We start from the raw sequence: 15,234 nt of genomic DNA on the forward strand, positions 1-15,234 counted from the left end.
CCCTAAACTTAAACTACGAAAATGACAGCTGAAACCAAACACACACTTGAACAACGCTTCGCCCTCAACATTGAGGCTTGGATTTACACATATCAGTTGACTTAGAATTAACTTAGATGAGATAGATCATTTCTCCTAGCAAACTTCTCGGATACCTTGGCGCTGTGAAACTAACTTGTACACCCTCTATCCCGTCTAAATATTTTAACATGTTTGGGTATCTTTCACTTTGTCTTAAAGACACTGCCAGACATATGCACGGAGTTTGAGTCTACATTCGTAACACTTTTCCCATGACTAGAAATTTTAAAGTAAAATCAGACGACCTTCATGTGTTTTAGACTAATTTTACAACACAACGTTATATTTTCTTTATCGCTCTCCCTTTACACAAGACTGTGCTCTAATCAATCATGTCTCTGACAGTATAGATGTAACACTCTTCGTCAGGCTTCTTCTTTAGACTAGCGCCTAAATACATGTATTTGATGAATTTAATGTAAACCACAGTAGCATAACTTTTGTATACATCATTCCTTGACACAGACAGTAACGTTCCTGACCCGCCTACCAGATCTTCCGGACCGGAAATACTCATTTCTAGACCTATTTCTGAACATAGTTTTTGAGGATTGTGAACCAAATGCCTATTGCTCTCTTAGGAATGCGGATCACGGTGTAATAATAATAGAGATCACTCTAAACTCTCGACCCTAAGTTGAAGAGCCAAACGACAAGTTTCTACTATAAGGCTGACTGGGGTGCCATCAGGTGTCACATAAGAGATGCTTCATGGGGAAATATCTTTTCTCCTTCTGCTGAACAGTGCGTACAGAGATCACTTAATGGGTCAAAACGGCAATTAGAGCACATGTTCCCACACGTAAGTTCTATAGCACTCTCCCAATGGTTTACTTCTACTTGCGCAGCTGCCATTGCCGAAAGGCAGGATGCATACCGCACATTTCTTCGACATAAATCCAGTAAAAATTGACAAAAGTTTATAGAAGCTAGAATAATTGTAAGAAGGATACGGACAAGAGAGAATATACCGAAACCACCAGAAAACGCACTAAAGTGCCAAAATTTAGGAACTCGTGATTTCTAAGACAACCTAGAGTGTAGTGTAGTAAATTATGGGCAATCAACAATTCCCTCACTATCCAACAATCTTAAATTTGTTTGCACGTCAACCAAGAAAGCTAATCTGCCAGACGGTTTGCTGCAACTCTACTTTAGACCCAGCAAACCATTCCCTCCCAGATTATTCTTTGCGGATTGAAGCCAGACTAGATGATCTGAAAGTTACCTCTTTCTAAAGTACATAATATCATAAAAAAAACCCAGACACACCAAAAGCATGTGACTTGGTCTCATCCCGGTTGTACTATTAAAAAAATGCCCCGCTGAGGTTGCCCCAGTTCTCTCCAAACTTTTCAATAAATCGCTTTATTAATCTAACATTTTTGCGTGCTGGAAACTGTTCTTGTGGTACCAGTCCACAATAATTTTTATGTAAGAGAAGAATCCAAGTTTTCCTCAATGGTCGTACGTCCAAACAACATGATATGAATGTGGGTGTGCGTTAGGGGTCGATCGTTGAACCTTTATTATTCCTGATATCATAAATGACTTTCCTGATATAATTATCTCTGAGATGGGTATATTTACTGACACACCACGTTCTATAACTACCACAACGGGAAAAAATAATGAACACGTATCCAAGGCAATGGACGAAATTAGCGGAAGGGACAAAAAATGGATGGTCACATTCAATTCTGCCAAGGCTAAGCTCTTTTTCCGGTAATGACTACAAGGCACCTTCTCAACCACTAATAACCAGGTCTAATGAAACTTTACCTGACAGGTCTCCGTTGAAACCCATCGGCTAAATGTTCAGGGGGACCTGAAGTTAAACAGATTCATTCAGGGTATTGCTGTAAAGAAGGTGGGCTCTTTCTACTGTGCTAAAAAAATAATTACGCATGAAAGAATCCTGCCTTTAACAAGGTCACCATTGGCCCATGTATGGAGTATTGTTGCCATATTTGGGCTGGTGCATCTGTTACTAGTCTCTCGCTCTTAGAAGGGTTCAAAAGAAGGAGAAAAAGTAGTATACTACACCCGTAATCTTTTCTGTGTAGTCGCTTGAGATGTTCTAATTTACTTTTTCTATTAATATCCTTATGGCTATATCACTAATAATGGTGCTGAAGGTAAAAGTTTAAACTGGGCTGGCGTTATCCCCCTGAAATTATCGGCCTGATTCACCTCCAAGAGACTTGTCTTATGAACAGGCGAAAATGCTGGGTTTGCTGTATTACCATTTGGTAAATGGATTCTGGACCATGCAGTTGCTTTTGATGGGACCACTCAATGCCATATTACTAGGTAATGCTACGTTTATTTTATTACTATGGCCTGCAAACTCTTCCTTTGTTCTTTTATTACCCTCTCTCCTCTGCTGAAACAACTCTACCACATATTTCCACATATTTCCATACGCAAATAAATAAATAAATGTCATACCCAGGACTACAAACTATTGACATAGACGTGCACTACCAGGTTTTCTTCTCTAAAATCAGTGTTCTACGTTCTAACCTTCCAGAAATTGAAATCGAATTTCAAGAGACCAAACTTGACCTATTGCTTCTGTGCGAAGCTGACATTGAATCAACATGTTCGCAATATGAGTAATTAAACTTTACATCAAAATCTGACCCCCAGAATCACCATATGCATGGATTATAAGCTGTATTACAGCTGACGTTTCATGTGATAGGGACATATCTAGAGAAGAACAACATTTTTCAATATATGTACTTTCTTGTAGGACTTGCTCACACAACCGTGTTAATATTTGCCATCTATCAGCATCATAGAAGAGGACTTACTATCATTGAGAATATCTCTGAGAAAATTGATCACATTCTGTCTGCTTATTCCTCGGCTAACATTCACGTTTGTGAGTATTTTAATAATCACAATGTCTAATAGCTAATTCACTCTAACAAATAGGTGAGAGCGAAATATTGTTATGATTTCTCTATCGCTTATGACCTAACGCAAATTTTTCACGAACCCACTCGTTTGTCCGATACTAACAGACTGTATGTAAGTCTTTTTTCTTGCACTATGCCTAGAACTATGCTAGGCTTTCGTTCTGCCTCCATCAGAATCTCCAGGTCACTATTTTGTCTTGATTAACATAAAATGTACCTCTCCATCGTACTGTATATCGAGACCATATAGCTGACTTGGATAGCTTCCGAACATTTATATTAAATATACCTCTGCGTTACATTTTAAAAAGAAGAACGTGTCCTTTATAAGATCAGCATTGACAGAATGGTTAATCTTCGATATAGACTTCTTCCTACCCTCAAAGAAATTTCAGCAAAAGTCTAACACCCAACCGTGATTTACTCCAGAATGTACTGCTGCCATTGTGAACAGAAACCACTACTTCCCTTGCTATCAAGGAAACATATGTTATGTAACTAAGCCAGCTTTTAGGACTGTCAGCCACCACTGTAAGAATGCAAGAGATTCGTATTCTCTGTACGTCAAGTAAAAAGAAGGTATATAGCAACTTAGGTCTCACCAGTTTGAGCAAACAACAAAGAGGTTTCTGAACAGAGGCGGGTCCTTTATTTCAACCAGCATTAATGGATCTGAGGTAGTCTCGTCAGCATCTGACAAAGCTAACCTCTTTGCTGAATTTTTGCAGCGAATTCTACTCGTTACGACCAGGACAATCAACATCCAGTTTATTTTCCTGTGACTGAAAACACGTTATGCGACATACAAATAATTGTGCGTGATATTACTAATTTTATACAAAATCTTGACTCCAGTAAAACAACAGGCCCGATGGCATTCCAATTAGTGCTCCAAACGGGACAACAAAGTTGCTTAAACCTTGTGTTAACAAGAAATGCTTCCCAAGACTCTGGAGAACTTGGTTAGTTTTCCCGTATTTCAAAATTCCGGAGATCCGTCATTGGAATCTATAATAAATAGATAAGTGGCCAACCATCTCAGCAAAAGTAACCTACTCAGTGACGTTCAATTCATTACTGCTAGATCTACAGCAGATGCGCTAACTGTAATATAACATATGAACGTCTCTCATTATAGATCAAGAGATTTTTATCTGTATAAGAGCCAAGTACGTCCAAAATGGACTATTTTTGCCACACTAGGAGGAGCTGATCGGCGTGCACTATCTGAAAGAATTAATAACCATCTTCAAAATTTCGTAGGTGCTGCACACTTTTCTTCTTTGCAACCTCTTTCCCACAGAAGAGACGTTGCAGGCTTGTCTATGCTCTATCATAATTTTCATGGCAAGTGCTCGTGTAAGCTTTAATATATGGCCCCCTCTTGGTAAAACTTCAGAAGAAACACTGGAGTAGCTACAACCACTTGGAACAGTTTTCCCCAGAGTCTTTCTGTGTGTCAAACTGAACGCAGATTGCATAAGCACGTTTTTTTTTCTCAAAACGGCCCGCCTGTGGAACCCTGTCTCACTGGCATGTTTCCCGGCCGATTACACCTTCAAGTATATCGTAAATAATCCCCTTATATAATCAAATAGTGCACAACATATACCATTATCGATCACTATACTTCTCCATTGCCTTCATTACCCTTATCTTTGAGCAGCTTTTCGGACCTTGAGTAGTGGTGATTATTTTGCACAAACTATTTTGCATTTTAATTTCTTTTGTTGGCTTTATTTAGAACAACAACAATTGTGTTATTTTGTACAATTTTATTATACATCTGTTTTGAATTCTGCCAGCAAACTATTTCTCTGACGAGGAATTTCTGTATCAAAAATTAATTAAACAGAAGAAAAGTATTTTTATTTGCATACAAAGTGCATATTTTCAAACAGTTTCTCTGTTTGTTCTACTTTTGAACATTTTTCTAATCCCATTTTCTTCAAATTCAGATCGTTTTATTTTTTATTTTATCTATTTATATATGTATTTCCGCATCCGCTGTTTTCTCTACTTTCTCTTTTATCTTCATTTTTCTTTTTTTTCTTTTTCTTTCTTCTTCATCATTGACTATTCTGTAATGATCCCCATTATTCCATAGTAACCAATATATATATATATATATGTATATATATATATATACATATATATATACATATATATATACATATATATATGTGTGCGTGTATATATACATATATATATGTGTATATATATACATATATATATATGTGTATATATATATATATATTTACGATATAAGAATACTTCCGAACACATTTAAATACGCATGTTTAAAATTTAAAAAAAAAAAACGACCCAGCCGCTTTCGAGTCCATATAAAATAAACTCACACTCACAGACACACGCATAATGTTTTTATTCATTTTTAAGATAGAAAGATAGATAGATAGATAGATAGATAGATCCCTACAAACACAAACAGACCTTTAGGTATGGTTGTCGGCATTTCCGACGGTTAGTTCTACAGCCTGTAGTCTCGTGGTCTCGTGTTAAGTGGCGATATTTTCGGCCACGAGAGTATTAACCTCGTGGTTCACATAATGGTTAGCACAGACCATCACTCATCGGTAAGATAATTATGGCAGATTTCCATGACAACAATGCTTTCGATAGACAAGATTCAAACAAGCAAGCCAGCAAGCAACCAGAGACACCCTAACGGTTTACAGCGTTCCATAATTATTAATATACATATTTGAACATAAGAGAAAATCTCTTTAGAGCTCTCTTGGCTACCGTCTCATCGAGAGATAATCGATATCAACGAACAATAATATTAATGACTGTATCCCTTTGGGGAACTTTGACTACCTCACTTTTGTATTTGTTTTTTTTTTCGCCTCATAATCGCTTCGTAAATAAAAGTCTTTATTTTAATCATCTTTTTTGCAACTTTACTATAAAAACTGCCCCATTGCTCTTCATTTTCGCCATAAATATTATTTATATTTCCTATCGATTCTACTGATGAAATGATAGACTAAAGAGCTTTAGAGAGATTTTCGCTAATGGTCAAATGCGTCTATAAATGTTATACAGCCAAACATTTACTTAACTAATTTATATATATATATATATTAATTTATCAATTCAGGTAAGTTTATTATGTAGTAGTGCTAAGATCTATTCAATGTAGCCGCCTTCAGTCTCACCCATTGCTTCGATGATACCAGCCCAGAACTGGAAACATATCCTTTTCACAAGCTTTTACCGCGGTAGCTCGGCAAATACTCGGCGGATGGCAGCAATCATGTTGACTTTGGTGTTGTGGGAGGCCATGATGGTGATGTTCTCGACGTATGATCAAACGGATTAGTCCAGCCGGTTTAGTTGAAGAGTACGGTGTCCAGTAAAAGAAGGGTACAAAGTCTTAGCACTCCTGAGCCCAAGCCTTTGTTTGAATTTGTGGGGCGGTGCCGAAACCTGCTGCAACACCCCAGGATCTGTCAACGGCCACCTGGTTGCACCACGTTACCAGCATACTTCTCAGCACATCTAGTACACTTTTATGTTCACTTTCAAACCGACTTCGAAGAGATTAGGTGGCATGATGTGGACCTCACTTGAAAACGCGCCAAAGACCATAACCGTGGCCGGAAACTTTGTTTTAATCACTTGCGCCACGTCACTGTTAGCCGGAGTTGCATTTTGAGGGTGTAGGCAATTGTCCATGTTGTCATAACTTGTATCGGTTCAGTGCATGTTGTATACCAGCGCATCTTTAATCTCGCTGGTTGAACATTGTGTCAATTTCAGACATGATAGAAGACACCTGTCGCTCTTGGTAGTTGTACTCAATTTGCCAACTAGTAGATAGTTTGCAAAAAAAAAAAAAAAAAAAAATGAAATCATGTCTTTTCTAAGATGACAATTTTTTCGTTCCACCTTGTATAGAATGTTTTTGCCATGTTTGGGTTATTGCATCTGAATTAAAATGAATTAGGATTCAGAAAAGAGTTTCCCACATAAGCCCCGCACTATCAACCAAGCTAAAAATTCTATCTTATCACGATAATGCTGTATCCTGATGTCCATTTTATAGTAATTCTAATGATATGAGCCCTGTGAAACCAGTCACATTTGTGCCCGTCCGATGTAAATGCCCCTGACAAACCTGACAAGAGGCAAAAACCGACACCTCATTTTAGAAATCCCTAAAATTTCTAAATTTCTTCCCTCAAAATTGGAATTCCTCACCGGTTTTCAGCTTCTCTAACTATCCTGATATGCAGAAGTTCAAATGCAATGTGAACAGACATCTCGCTACTCAACAGCGTAGATTATGATAAAGTCCAACATAGTAGCTCCTTACGTTTACTTGACACTATGCGATGTTAGGAGTGAATAAAAGTAAACACAGTATCGAATATTTATTTTTAAATTTCAATAATGTAGACTTACATATGACTCACACCGTACATCAAGAATGAATCATATAACTTTAATGAAATGTGACGAGTATTTTTCAAAGCCTAGAAGTTTCTTATTCACACTCTGGAAATGGATCGATTATTTTATGCACACAAACATATATTCAGAATATTATCACTAAATTAAAAAGGATTTAGGAAAAACTGCCAGAAACATATGTCAAAATTTTATATTGAAGATTTCTAATAAAATGCGTGTCTAATAGAAATGTTTACTCACCAATAGAAACAAGGATATATTGGCTCGGGTCTGTGTTGGAAATTATTATATTGAACATTTTAGTGGATCTAAGAATCCTGACATCAGCAAATGTTTTGCACTAGGCGTCAATATGCATACAAAACATACAGTAGAAATAATGTCAAGTTAGATATAGTAAACGTCATTTCTAGGAATGAAAAATTGTCTTAGTTTCGATGAAAAGATGAAAAGTTCATTGCCTGTAAAAATTTTGAACACGTTGTTGTTTACTTATCGTAAAGATTAAACAAAAATATCGGAGATATTTGAAATCGCATGGAAGCCTTCCACTTCTTTCAGAACATTTTGTATGAAGCTAAAACAAAGTAAGGTGCAATTTACGTATCTTTACGCTTATATATATATATATATATATATATATATATATATTTACAAACATATATATGTGTGTGTATGTGTGGACCCGTGTGGGTATTAATCTTACACACACACACATATATATATATATATATATATATATATATATATATATATATATATATATATATATATATATAGTAATTTATAAAATATATATGGCGATTAAGCTACACTGAATATTCGGCGTTTCATCCACTATAGGATTCGTCAGGCTTATGCGCGAATTCTCTGGTTATTTATCGTTTTTATATGGTCCTCTTCTGTTGCGGATTTTAGTTAGCCAATCAGCTTTCTAGTATCCACCGCGCCCCTTCCTATCAGCCAATGGGCATGAATTTTATCGAACAAAGGATCTGTTTTAAAACTAATTTAGTCGTTTAAGGGATACATTTTCTTTTTTTTTCTTTTTTTTTCTTTTTTTATATATATAAATATACATATGTGTATATAGATATATGCACATATATATACATGTATATATACATACATAGATATATATGTGATCGTTTATGTATATTCATATTTATTTAATTTATTTATTTGTTTATTTTCTATTGTTTTTGTTAGTTTTAAAACTATTTTGTATCGCTATCCTAGAGTAAAGTTTATTTTATGAACACAGTTATTTGCTATTTCTCTTCTACAGTTTAATATATTTTGGGGTTCTTTAAAGTACAGGATAGCAAATTTTTCATGAAGGCATAATTTACATGGGTCGTCTAAATGCCTACACGTGGTAGCTTGTCTTATTATTTTCCATTCGACTACCGGCGAATGTCCGCTTTCTTTGAGTTCCCAGTATTTATTCGCTAGTGTTGTTTTTATACGATGTTTTTTTATTGTTGAATGTACATTTGTGGTCATAGTATCGGGTTTTGAAATCTAAGGAAGTCATGCCTACGTAATATTCTTGTTATTCGGGTTTTCTTTCGCAAATATTGTTGCTTGATAAACTACGCTTTTTGTTAGACATTTATTTTGAACTAGGCAAAGTGTGCGGTGTCTACAGTTGCATTTATCTTGTTTGTTATTAGTATTTTTATTCATGGTATGGTTGTTCTTGTTCGGGGTTGGTTTGTTATTATTATTATTATTATTATTATTATTGGTATTGTTTTTATTATTATTATTATTATTAATGTTATTATTATTTCAGCTAGTTTTAGTTTTATTTTTGTCGTGGTGTCTACTTTGTATTGTTTATTTTGTTGTTGTTTACATTGTTTTTATTTAGTATTTTGTTATAATGTGTTTAATTATGATCTCTAAATTTTCGCAACAACTATAGGATAACTTTAAGTATTTTTATTGAAGATTTTGTGTAAGGGGTTGGTTGCAAATGAAGTACATTTTATGTAAATATATACAATCAATTGTGCTTATATTTTCGGTTTTTGAATAAATCACAAATGCGGATTTCTGTTTTTTTTACATAGGCATCACCACATAATCAAGGCCAAGAGGCCACTCAAGGATAAGGGTTAAAGAGTGTACAGTAGAAATTGGACAATATAGTAATCATTAGTAATGAAAATTTGGTAAATTTGACAACTTATATGGAACGGCTCATCAAGAACTTATTTACGTTAGACTTGAACACAACCATATTGTAGTCAGCCGGAAAGCAGGAAAACGGAAGACAATTCCACAGGCGTGCAGTTCTAAGAAAGAAGCTTTGTTACTGGAATCAACGTTTAGGTTTAGGCACAGATAAAGAGTGGGGGAATTATTGATAGTGTTTACAGCTAGACGAGTGTTTCTTGTGAAAGTTTGTTGAGGGGGGACCATAGATTGAAGCTCAGTCGAACACTTTCCATGAAAATAACGATAAAGCAGAGACAAACTCGCAACATCTCTTCTGTGAGATAGAGGTTGCAAGGAGGAGAAAAGGACATCTCCTACGAGGCTACGAAGTCTATTTTGAACTCTATCAAGGCAGGACAAGTCCTTTCTAGCAGCTCCTGCCCAGATGTGGCAACAGTATTCCATCCTTGGACGTACCTGGCTCTTATATAGATAGAGAATAGCATCAGCAGTGAGATATTTACCGGATCGATAGAAAGATCCCACCATTTTTCCAGCGGCCTTGGCAGCAGATTTTATGTACGCGTTCCATTTTAGATCAGGAGTAATGGTCAAGCCCAGAAGCTTGTCAAAACTTGAGGCCTCCTGAAGACGAGAACCATTCATTTCAATTGATGCCAGATGTTGATCAGAATGTTGATGATGTAAAGAGAGAAGCTTGGTTTTAGATGCATTAAAAGTAACCAGCCACTCCTTTCCCTATTGTACTACGTGCTAAAGATCAGAGGAGAGAGAATTGGAGAGAACTTGGTCGGTTACTGTCTTAGATGTGCTACCATAAATGGTAGTGTCGTCAGCATAAATGTCTACAAATGATGTAAGGATGTGATTTGGAAGATCATTAATATAGATCAGGAAAAGAGTTGGGCCCAGGATGGACCCCTGAGTGACACCGGCATTAATACTGTGAGCTTCTGATTTTTGCCCCTTAACTACTACACTTATGAACCTATCAGAAAGAAATGATTTAATAATTGAGAAGACTTTTCCAGCTATACCATAGCGAGCGATCTTATGAAGTAAACCTTTATGCCATACCCTATCAAAGGCTTTTGATATGTCAAGAGCAATTGCCCTAGAAAGATTGCCACCGTCGAGAGATAGGCTAATCCAATGCGATATAACTGTAAGCACATCTGCTGTAGATCTAGCAGAACGGAAACCATATTGAGTGTCACTAAGAATGTTATTTTTGTATAGATGATTGATTACTTCTGCATTTAACACAGATTCTAGCAACTTACTCATGACGCACAGGAGACTTATTGGCCTGTACTGAGAGGGGGATGGGCGATCACCTGAATTCTTAAATACAGGGCATACTGACGAAATTTTCCAGGGAGATGGGAAACTATTCTCCTTAAGACAACGTTTAAACAATTTTGTAAGTATGGGCGCTAGTTCAGGTTGAAGTTTTTTGAGTACTATAATTGGAATACCGTCAGGGCCAGTTGCTTTACTGGAATCAAGGTTTTTGATTAGCTTGGCAACATCACGTACAGATATACGTATATCACATAGCGTGTTTTCTGATACAGGAGGAAATATTGGGGGTTGGCGGCCTTCGTCGCAAAGGGTAGAATTAGCTGCAAAGTTCTTGACAAAGAGTTTGGCTTTGTCTGATGCTGACGAGATTACCTCAGGTCCATTGATAATAGTTGGGATGGGGCACACGCTTCTGTTCAGGATTATGTTTGCTATTTGCTAAAACTGGTAGGAACCAAGCCGCTGCTCAGCTACTTTGGACTTAACAGATTGAGCATACAACTCTCTTGCGTTCTTTATTACTTTCTTACAATGGTTGCTGGCAGTCCTGAAAGCGGCTTTAGTTTCCATACATCTATTACGTTTGGAGCAGTGGAAAAAGTGATTTCTGTGCGCAATGGCAGCAGCACATTCTGGAGAGAACCATGGCTGGCTGTTAGGTTTTTGCTGAAACTTTTTAGAGGGTATGAAACGGTCAATGCCTACAATTTACTATTCTGTCAGGTCTAATACTATAGAGGACACATCCTTTTTAAACATGGAATGCAGAGGTAGATCAGATATAAATGTACGGAAGCTATCCCAGTCAGCCTTAGTGTATCGATATACTGTACGATGGAGAGGTACGTCTGGGGACTTATTACATTTCATTTTTATCTTAATTGATACAACTGAGTGGTCGGAAGATCCAAGAGGCGACAGAACAGAAACTGAGCATAGTTCAGGGCAAGTTGTGAGAAAAAGGTCTAGTAGGCTCGCATACTGGCCGTCATTGTCGGGCACACGGGTGGGTTCCTGAACAATCTGAGTGAGGTCATAGGCAATGGAGAAATCATGACATAACCTCCCCTCATCATCGGTCTTGTTTGAGTGGGTCAACCATTCGACGTTGTGAACATTGAAGTCTCCACATACGTGAATGTTAGCTGAAGGATAAGCAGATAAGACTTGGTCAATTTTCTCAGATATGCTTTGAAAGATAGTAACTCCGCTGTTGTGGGGGCGATAGAGAGTAAATATAAATGCAGTAGTGTGAGCTAAAGCAACCCGGAAGCACATATAGGGTAAGTTAGGATCTTCCCTGGAGATGTCCCTACCACATGGAAAGCTATCTTTAATATAGGCACATATTCCATACCCATGGCGATCTTGGGGGTCAGATTTGGAAGTTAAGTTAGAGTATCCTGTAAGTGCGAACTCTTCTAGGGAAATAGCCTGTCCAATGCCAGTTTCACTTAAAAATAAAAGGTCTGGTTTAGTCTCCTGTAATTGGGTTTCAACCTCTGGAAGGTTAGAACGTAGACCCCTGATGTTGGAGAAGGAGACATGGTAGTAGGGGTCTATGTTGGAAGTTGGAGAACCGGGTTTAATCGTGTATTTTTTCTTGAAACTTGTCATGATGAAATTTTGGAATTTGTGGACTAGGTCGTCAGATTTACTGGCGGCATTGTATAATATATAGCTTATATATAAATGAAATTTAAGTTGATTTCCGGCTGTCGAGTTCAAATATTAATTTTGACCTCTTAGCACCAATTGACACTTCATAAAATTAAATCGTATTTGCTCACAACTCCAAATTCCATACATAAGCGAATATTATTAAAGAATAAAACAAAAAAAATAAACATGAGTTTAAAAGCGATAAAAATAACGCGCGAATCCATGTACATCTTCGTTACCAATTAACACACTCGTTCATAGCACATATGAGATTTGAATACAAGAAGAGTCAAGCGAAACACGTGTTCATAGATTACTGCTTTATAATAAAAAATATGAATAAATAATTATTTTTACGCACTATCAACGATCTTTTTAAGGAAACAAACATATCTTCCTACCTTCCTTATCTAAGAAAATATATTTACCCAGATCTCCAAGGTTGGAGACGCCAATAACCGAATTCAATTATTCAAAAATCGATATATATATATATATATATATATATATATATATATATATATATATATATATATATATGTATTTGGTAAAGGCTTAGAAAATGTGGCTTCCTGTCTGGCTTCGAATCTCAGGACCGACAGAAATTATCACTTCTGCACTGATGATTGCGTAAGCGCATGGAACACTTGAATAAAACATAATATAAAAATAATTATGAGTTAATTCTAATTATATATATATATAGAGAGAGAGAGAGAGAGAGAGCGAAAGAGAGAGAGAGAAACGTTTATACCCCCCTCTCTCTCTCTGTATATATATATATACATATATATATATATATATATATATATATATATATACTAGCACAAGTTCCCGTCGTTGACTGGGTTAAAAAACAACCTACAGAAAATGAACTGTGATGTATGAAAGTATGATAGGTTATGAAAAGGAGGGGGTTGTAAAGAGATAGGTTTTTATACTAAAAAAAATTACTCTAAGCAAAATATGATGAAAGTGAAGGTAATGTTCGCGAAAATATATTTTTTATATCAACTTTGTTTCAATTCGTAGTCAAGAGTGACCAACAAAATGATGTTTCCTTACACAGAGAAATTTTATATATATATATATATATATATATATATATATATATATATATATATATATATATATATATATATATACAAAAAATAAATGTTACCATAGTCAATAAAAGTTACTTTTATTGTAGAAAATTTCATTGGTTTGTATTTTTAAGTAGTTTGTAATTTTTTTTTTTAATTCACGAACCGGTTTTAAAAAAAATCAAAATCGCAGCGACTTTGAAATGGAGAGCCCCGTTTTCAATTTGAAGGACGGGCACCTGAGCATTCAGTGTTAATAATTTAAGAGAATTCCGTCAACGTAAGGAATATTTATAAACATATTTTAATGTTTTCCGTTATTTTGTGCTTGAGGAATATTCGATTATGGTATGTGTCGTTTATATAAAAATGCATTTAAGTAGTTATCGCCTCAAATTTCGTTTCAATTTCGGTTTGATGAAATTATTTCAAGTAAAGAGCATTACAAACTATTTCAAAACAAAAAATACATGAACTGAACTTTTATTGACTATGGTAATATTTATTTCTTGTATATTTATTTTTTCGGGTAGTCGTTTGTTGTTTTTTCTGCTAAACACTCTTACTAAATAATATCGACGAAATATGGAAAAACAAAGAAACTAAAACAGTTTTGAAAAAAAATGAAGCTTTACTTACTTTAGTAAAATAATCCGAAACAGCAAAATGGGATATTGAAAACGTAAACACGACATTACTTTAGTTTTTTAAAGCAAAGAATCGATATAAATATGAATAAGAAGAAAATGGCGCCTTTTTCACGCAGAACAGCTTCGTTTCAGTTTTACAGTATTGAACGGTGTAGTATTGCGCCGTCGGATTCAGGGCTGTACTATTGTAATGTAAAGAACACGCAGAAAGGGTTGTAATCAACTGAATTCCTTCTAGTACACTGACAAAAACCTTTAAAAGATATATAAATAAAAATAAAAAGGTTATGTAAATGTTTTTAAAAAGACACGTAATCACGTGAGCAGGATTTTTCCTTCTTTTGACACGATAACAAGTAACGTTCTTATTTTTTATTATTTATGTATTCATCTATTTTCGAAAGAGTGCCCCGTGCAAGTGGAGAATGAAAAAAACAGAGTTATGCAAAATTTGAGTCAAGAATTGTCTAAAGTTCCGACTTTTTTTTTTTTGCTTTTACTTTAATAAGAACGTGAATTTATGAGGTGAATTTATTCGACACAATGTGATTCAACTCCAAAAAATAAAAATAAAGCTAACGTGAATTAAGATTAAAGTTAAGGTGTTACTGTGGACCCTCACTCCTTTTAAAAAACCTTGTTAAACTTTGTGACATATTTACATTCTATGGATGTCAGGCGCGAACGAACACCCAATGATTTTATTATACCATATTTCTTCAAACTGAAAAATAATTATCAAAGTATACTTACGCAAATAGATATGAAAAGTCTTTCTTAAAGTTTGTGCCATATTTCCATGGAGTACCGGCGCGAACGCAGCCCCCACAATTTTATTATACCATCCCTATTTAAGTTTAAACATCATTATCAAAGTATTTTATGTACATCTATATT

Source organism: Euprymna scolopes, chromosome 5 (genome assembly GCF_053919585.1).
Source record: "Euprymna scolopes isolate OS-2025 chromosome 5, ASM5391958v1, whole genome shotgun sequence".
NCBI classification, from domain to species: Eukaryota; Metazoa; Mollusca; class Cephalopoda; order Sepiida; family Sepiolidae; genus Euprymna; species Euprymna scolopes.